This window comes from Grammomys surdaster, unplaced genomic scaffold (genome assembly GCF_004785775.1).
Source record: "Grammomys surdaster isolate TR1022 unplaced genomic scaffold, NIH_TR_1.0 165, whole genome shotgun sequence".
NCBI classification, from domain to species: domain Eukaryota; kingdom Metazoa; phylum Chordata; class Mammalia; order Rodentia; family Muridae; genus Grammomys; species Grammomys surdaster.
Genome location: NW_021604613.1, coordinates 18,101,951 through 18,110,633, shown reverse-complemented (window position 1 = coordinate 18,110,633; position 8,683 = coordinate 18,101,951).

The following is an 8,683-nucleotide window of genomic DNA, read 5'->3' as shown; positions in this document are numbered from 1 at the left end:
TATTTAAAAGGGGTGGGGACCCGACAAGCGCTGGGAGACGCAGCCACTGCGGGCCGAGAGCGCGGCCGGAGCTCCTCCTCCTTCCGTCGCCGCCTCCGGACTGAAGGCCGCTAGCCGGCTCCTGCCAACCGGAACGCGCTCCGCGGTCACCTGGTGACGGGTAGCCAATCAGACCTGAACTTCCCTCCACGCACCCGCCTACGGCCCAGGCACGTGACTCACAAAGCCCCGCCCCGTCCCTCAAGCTGAGCGGCGCGGACTCTGGTTTCCATTCATCTTGAGTTGCGCGGAGTCGGGCTCCTACTTGGGAGCTGCGGCAGTTTGTTACTCGAGGCCGCCCTTCAAGGCAGGCCCCGAAGGCCCGGCCTGGTGGAGAGTTGGTTTTGTCAGCAGTTTGGTTTCTCCATGTTTGACAGCTTCCCTTTGCTCACCCAAGTAAGTTGCACCGGACTTAGCCGGTTGTGTGTGGCTAAGTGCTCTTCTGTCTTCCCAGTGTTACGTTTTCGCTTGCAACTTGGCCATAGCAACCCTGGGGCTCGCGCCTTACTCTCAATAAAGAGTTGTGACTGTGTCTTGCATGAGACCCGAGGACACGTCATCCTTCAATTCCCTTATACGTAAAATGAGGACCAAACTCTCAGTTCAGAAAAGCTGGGAGCCAGCAACTCCCATTTGGCTTGTTTTCTCCCATCACAAGACAGGAACTTCCAGATTTCGTTTCTTTAACTAGCAATGCAGAGAGCAGTTTTCTCCCACAAAGTAGAAAACCACACTGTAGGGTGCCCACAGTCCTAATTGATGGGGGAGGGTAGAGAACAATTAACGTTTAGCATGCACCACGTATCGTCACCAGGCCAACGGAGCTCCCTTAGCTGTCAGTCTAAAGAGCAATCCGATATTTTACCTCCCAGATTTTACTGGTCGGTGGCAGGGTATAGGGGGAGCTGGGTTATGCAGAAATTAAGTAATTTTCTCAAGGTTACATGACTGCTCATGAAGGGCCAGAATAGTCTGGATTCCAGGTTTATCTCACAGTACCTGTAAAAGGAAGTCACACTTGGGGAAAATGACAGAGACTGTTGGTGCTTGGTAGTGTTTAGTTTAAGGAAGAACAATCTTTTCACTTTTTAGGAACTGATTTCTGGACCTCTGGAAGAGCAATCCAGTGCTCTTAACCAATGAGCTATCTCTCCAGACCAAGAGTTTAGATTTTATACTGGAAATAATTGTTGAATTGTTTAGAAGTCATTATCAGGTGTATTTAAGACTACGTCACTCTGGACAGTAAGAAGGAAGGGAAGAAAGAACCAACCGGTTAAGGGAGCATATTTCACCTAGGAGGGAAAGACAGCTACAACAAAGGGCACTGGTGACTGAGTGGACAAAGAACTTATTTCCAAACTGAAATAGGAAGTACTTAGATTGAATATGGAGGGAGAACAGAAGTAGAAAGAAAAAAAAAAGTCCGAAGTTCTGATTTAGAGGGGTAGGTGGTGCGTCCCACCCCACCCCCAACAGATACAGGGAGAAGAATAAGTTTGGAGACAAAAGTTTTTGACACTGTTAAGTGTTGTTTGAAAATGAATCCCGAGGGGAAAGAAAGTAGAGGGTATATGACTGAAGAAATGTTTTCTTTTCAAGATGGGAGAAAAAGCAAGAACATACTTTAATATTAAAAGAGAAGAGCCCATGAGTACAACAACATTTCAAACTTAGAAGAAAAGGAGGAATTAATAAATAATATCCCCAAGAAGGCAGAAATATCTGCAGTCCAGATCTGGGATAGGTAAGCTTTGGGAAGCAGAAGCAAGCAGAGAGAAAAGAGACATTGCTGGTAGAGAAGTTTGGGGAAAGTTCACTTTGTGACCCCTGTTTTCCTTAGGAAACTGTTTTTCCCAGTAGAAGAAGTCTGTACCTCCCAGAAATCATGTATATTTAATGAAAACTAAATACCATTTTACTAGCTAGTTTTGTGTCACCTTGACACAAGCCTCAATTGAGAAAATACCTCCATAAGATATAGAAAAGCCTACAAGGCATTTTTTTAGGGATTGGTGGGGGTGGGAGCCCAGCCCATTGTGGGTGGTGCCATCTCTGGGCTGGTGGTCCTGGGTTCTATAAGAAAGCAGAGTGAACAAACCATGAGGAGCAAGTCAATAAATAAGCATCCCCCCTCCATGGCCTGCATCATCTCCTGTCCCCAGGCTCCCGCCCTGTTTGAGTTTTTGTCCTGACTTCCTTTGATGATGAAAAGTGATGCCCATGTTTTTGGACATGGCATTTTATCACAGCAATCGTGACCCTAACTGAGACACCATTGCTCCTCAGTATTGGTAAGAATTGGCTTCAGGATCCGCCACAGATACCACAGAAGAAGCTAAGTCCTTAAACAGTGGCACAGTATTTACATATAACCTACCTGTGTACATTCTCCCATGTATTTCAAATCATTTGAGTTACCTATGATACCTAATAGATGTCAGTGTCATATATATATGAGCAATATTGTATAATTTATAGAATAATGACAAGAAAAAATGTGCATGCTTGGTAAAGATGCAAGTTATTTCAAATATTTTCTGTTCACTCTTCGTTGAATCCATGAAGGGAGAAGCCACAGATAAGAGGAAAATGCCTCTTCCCTCAGATGTGAGTAAATTGAGATAATTGAGCAAAGTCCTCGGAGCTTAGCTTTAAACAACTATATCACAGAAGCAGAAGGTGACAATACTTATTCTTTCCAAACAGTTAAAAGAAATGGCAACAACTCTGAGGAAGAGTAAACAGATAAGGAAGCACAATGTATTTGTATAAAGTATGGACCTTTTGCAAACCGTCTAGCCACGTATAAGACCACAAAAAGGACCCGAGGGAATATTAGCCTTCTAACAGGAAGAAAAGGTTATTTCAAAAGGCAAAGGAGCAGAGGGGATTAATTTTTAATTTAATTCCATTTTAAGCATTTACTTAAGCACTGATGACAGAATGAACAATGCATTAAAACACGGGAAACCACAGTGGAATGAGTGTTTTTGAGCGAAGCTTTGTTTCCATCACCAATGTATAGTTAAATCCTCAAGACCCAGTGACTACATTCTAAGGTGATAAGATTGTCTGAGGTGCTAGAAATCATTACATAGTATTTTAGATGCTTCCAGTTACGTGAAGTTATGCCTAAGATCAAGTTACAAAATAGTGCCTGCACGTAACAACAAACGTACACAAATAGGTATGCAGGACCTTAAAAATTAAATAATTTAAAACATAAGCAAAAAAAAAGCCATGAACCATTGCTATGAAAATAGGTTTCATAACATCTAACTTTCAAGGAATAGTAGAAAGCATTAATGTAGAAAATTTCCTGTCTTTCTGGGAGAGTGATGTACAAATGAACAAATGAGGAATTCTGTGGTAAGTATTAAGTGAAGGTTGGAGTCTGTAAGAGAAACTGAGGTTTTATTTATATGGGTCTAAGATAAATTCATTGGTTTAACTTCACTGATTGCCTGTGAAATAGAGAAGACAGTCTCTAACTATTGTATTTTGAAGTATGTATATTGTATATTGTAGGCATAGTCAAAAAATTTACACAAGGAGGTTTGCAGTAGTCTTCTCTTAAGCTAAAAAGACTGAAATCTAAACAATAAAGTCCTGAAAATCAAACAACCACCACCCACCACGAATAACAAAAAACAAGACAGAGATTGAGCCTTAAACTAAAATAAAACAGGCTCAAAAGCAAGAAATATTTTATGGCAGTCTGATATGGTATATTATAATGTGGTTAATTGGCTTCCATTTTGAGGGCTATAACTAGTTGCAGTGGCATGGGTAAAAAGTCTTCTCCAAAAAGCTCATGTTATAAAGGCTTTTTCCTCAGCTAGTGGTACTTTTTATGGAGATTCTAGAAACTTTAGGACATGGTTCTATCTGGAATAAATAAGTTTCTTGGGGCTATATCTCGTCTTGAATTGGTCTATTGGGCTTTCCCTCTTCTTTCCTCTCTTGTTCCTGTTTCCTTTTCCTCTTCCTCCCTCTGGCTGCCCTTCCATTTACTTACTTTTTGACAGGAGATAAATGGTCTCTACTACATGCTTCTGTGGTCATGGTGCTCTGGATCTCAGAATTAACCCCTGAAACTGTGAGCCAAAGTAAATCTCCTCTTTAAGGTTGTTTGTGTCAAGTATTTTGTTACAACAGTGAAAAGTGTGGCATACTACTTACAGAATGGGACTCTGTAGGTGAGTGATATGTGTATTTCTAAGTATTTCTAAGTACAGAATCTACAGTTAGCATCATATTCTTAAAGTCTGCAAACAGAAATATTAAAGAATTATCACACCTGGCATGATGTAGAACAACTTGGCATCTCTTGTTCTTAAATTCAAATAATCATAATGTGTTTTTTCCAATAACTTGGGAATTTGATGGTGTAGTAGGCACATTTAAATAAACTGTGCATTCCTCAATCCTTTTCCCATCTTCTTTCCTCACATAGTTCATGGGATGAGAATGCCAATTTATTTGAAATAGTGTTCTAGAAAACAGTGTCAGTTTGTCATCTTTCAAGTCAGATACCCATTACATAGGTGAGTTCTGGCCCCAAGCACCCTCTGTGATATGATCCAATGTCAGGGTATTTTGTATGGACAGTTCTAGGAAAATTTACATTTGAAGAGAGACTGTTTGCTTTCCTAGGACTCCATGTTTTCCATCTCATATGATCTGTGTGCTTCTGGTTCCATTTTTCTAAATACTGTAGAAATCTAAAATCTTTCTTAGCCTTTGGGTAGCTCTTCTTTAGATATCTAAGTAAGGAGCCTGGTTTTCTAAATCAGATCTTATCTCTCTTCCCTGCTCCAAGGACTCTCATAAGAGAGTCAGTCTATCCTCTACATTTGATCAAGAAATAAACTCACTTGAGAGTCTGTTTTGGAACAAGGCAGATACAGTTGTTGTGCAAGGCAGATACTGTTCCAATTGCTGTTCTCCAATCCTGTCAACATCTCCTCCTTCCATTATCTGGCTCACTGTTATTTCTCTTATGTGATATCTTAGGACTTTAAAATCTGTCAGCCCCACCCCTTATATCTATATTTTTAATTTATGTGTAATGGGTATTGTATCTGCATGTATGCCTGTAGTGCTGTGCTCTTGAGGGCTCTATCAAGGCATCGGATCCCCTAAGTCTAGAGTTACAGATACTCATGAGTTGTGTCATGCATGCTAGGAATTGAACATGAGTCCTCTGGAAGAGCAGCCTGTTCTCTTAAGTGCTGAGCCATCTCTCCATCTCTATTTTTATTTTTATTAAGATTTATTTATTTTTATTTATTTATTTTTGTATGTGAGTACACTGTTGCCGTCTTCAGACACACTAGAAGAGAGCATTGGATCCCATTACAGATAGTTGTAAGCCACCATTGTGGTTGCTAGGAGTTTAACTCAGGACCTCTGGAAGAACAGTCAGTGCCCTTATCCACTGAGCAAGCTTTCTAGCCCCTGATTTTTACCTTTTAATTATGTGTATGTGTGTATATTTATGTGGTGTATATTCATACAAGTATTATGAAGGCAAGAAGAGGGTGTCAGATCTCTGGAACTGGAATTGTAGGTGATTGTGAGTTGCTTGATATAGGTGCTGGGAGCCAAATCTGGGTCCTCTACCAAAACAGTATGTGGTCTTAATTGCTGAGCCATCTCTATAGCACCCAAACTCCTCTATTAAAGGGAGTCTTTGGCCAAGTGAAACAAGTTTTTTACATTGGAACCATTTCCTTGCAATGGTTTGACAGTTCCCTGCAGCTTCTTCCAGAAGCCTTTTTGACAGCAGCCTCTTCACATAAGATGACAATAGAAAGACAATGCTGGAGGGGGAAGAGGAGTTTCATTAAACTTGACAGCACTGAACAGTTTGAAGAGGTCTTTTTAGCCAAGTTTATCTTCTTAGAAACACAGCTTAGACCTAAGGCAGGATCTTTTTCTTATAATGGCTCTATTGCCCTCTTGTCTAAATAATCTTTATCATCACAGCATGAAGTCTTCACTGAAGTACCTCTAGGAATCATGCTATCAGAAAGATATTTATATAGTAATATGGATAGATGCAGGAACCAGGGAACTTGTCTTAGAAGACACTTGCTACGAAAAGCATACTTTTTAAGAAAAGAAAACCCCAACCCCAATCCCAACAACCTAGGTTGCATTTTCCTGGATATAGGGCCTTGAACTCCTTTGTGGAGTGGACCTGCATATTTTAATTGGCTTTTCAAGAATGAGTGGTTAGACTTGACATTTTGGGTTATAGACCCCAAATTTAGTAACATGACATCTATGGGGTGCTTAGGTGGAAAAGGACAGTATTCTCTAACCTGTTTCTTTCAATGTCCTTCCCACACAGATGGAATAGATTACCCCTGTGAAAAAATATCCTGGTTATTCAATAAATACTCTGTGTGGGAGGAAACGAGAAAGACTGAAACCATAAGAACAATAAAAACTCAAGTATCCAGTATAGTTCTGTCATGTTCTTTGCAGCCAGAATCAGGAATCCAGGATAACAGCTCAGCTTGGCCATCTGGTCAACCTATACTCAGTCTCTGAGGTTTATCTGGAACAGAGCTTCTTCTACAGTACTTCCCTCATTTCTTCAAGACAGGTTCTGTCTCTTGCTTATAATGAGTTATTCTGCAGAGTCAAACTGCAGAGCAGTATGCTCTCACATTGTATGATAATTACTTTCATGTCTAACAGCTCTGTTAAACCAAATTCTGAGAACACAAGACTTCTGTTCATCTTATGTGTCCTTAGCACTGAGTGTATACCTGGCTTTTTGAGTGAGCATATAAATGGAATGAAAAGGCAGAATAGCATGTACTGACATCAGAAGCTGGGACCATGTAAAGCCAATTACATTTTTCCAGCACTCTTTCATACCTCTGCTTCTGACTTCTGTTCTTCTGTAGCATCACTTTAAAACAACCATCATTTTATAATAATCTCATAACTTGGGGCAGGAAGTGAGTCAGGACACACATATCACTGTGTCCTGTGTGACAAGAAACACAGGAGTCAGCTGGAGTAAACCAGTTTAGCAATGGAAATGGCCAAGATGGCTTACCAGCAGTGTCAGTTCTGACTGGAGCTGTGATTCCCCCCATTCTTCTCCATGCCTCAACTCTGAGGCGGGAATGGCCATGATGGTCTCCTCATTGCATGCCAGGCACCTGGTTTTCAAAGGTTGGGGGACACCTGAGCCTGACTAGACACATGGTTTTCTCAAGTGCAACCAGATTTCTTACAGAACACAAATGTATAACACTAATATGTTTCATTTTCTCAGTAAGGACATTAGTCTACAAATATAGAAGAAGAAGGAGAGCTGTAGTCAGCCTTATTCTTTTATGGGGGAAAAACCCTCAAAGCTAGTACCTGGACTGGCTCAACAGTCTTGTCTGTTGTCAACAGATCAACAGATCTTGTCTTTTTACTATTTTACAATGGATCAGCTAAAGATATTGTGTCCAGACCTAAGTCTTGTATCCAGAACGTTGCCCCTGCAGCCTTTAGGGTTTTGTGTGTGTGTGTGTGTGTGTGTGTGTGTGTGTGTGTGTGTGTGTGGTGTGTGTGTTGAGAGAGGGTCTTAGTGTATAACCAAACTCATGATCCTTGCTGCTTAGCCTCCCCAGTGCTGGGATTACATGCATGTGTCACAAAGCCCAGCAGCCTTTGGGTTTGTAGCAGGTGGAAAGAACAGGTTTCATTTTATAGTGTCTCCCCACTCACTGAATCAAACTACAAACAGTAATAGAGTAAACTTTAAAAAAACCTTCAGACTGACACACTAAGAACTTGACATTTTTCTGGTAATTCTTTGCATAGAGCAGCCTATGATCTGTGGTTTGAGCAAATGAGGATTCCTACAGAAAAAGAAACCATTATAGAAGACAGTGTCCTAAATAAGATTTTTATTGCTGCTTTTAACTAGCAACTGCCATGTAGACATACACTGTATGGTGCTTTACATGAGTGCAAACTACTACCCATGACGTTCACTTGCAGTAGTGATGGGTCAGATTCTCAGGCAAACCTCTCCTGGGCCGGAGACATCTTAAACCCATCACATACAAGGAATAGAATGTGGGTGCCATTCACTGTTGTGTTTGCAACAGTGTATGCAAGGTCTCTGTGACCTCCAGAAGTGTTGGGAAGAACCTGCAACACCCTTCCACTCTGCTAGTGCTCCTTTGAGTCAGTAGTCATGCTTTGCTGGCATTTTGTTTCTATAAAGGAAATGGAGAAACCTGTCCCTCAGAGTCCTCACTAATGTGAGAGCCATGATGAGTTAGCATTAAACTTGGGAATCTTATATGGATAAAAGGAGTAAACATTGTTAGGAAAACACACATTCTAGTTTCATAACAGGCTTGACCAAAGCTAAATAGAAAGTAAGTAATGCTAGTTCTGAGGCTCAATAGCGTTTAATTGTAATTAAGTGATTTATGATTTGGGTAAGTGGCGGGCCCTTACCTTCATCCTCTGGGCTGGAAGAATGCTTTTGGAACCAGCAATGCAACCTGAAGGAATGGGTATGTCAGTAGTACTCACCTTTATTAACGTTTTTGTTAACTTGTTCATTATAGTTTCTCATATTTTTTACTTTTAAGAATGACTTACACAAAAT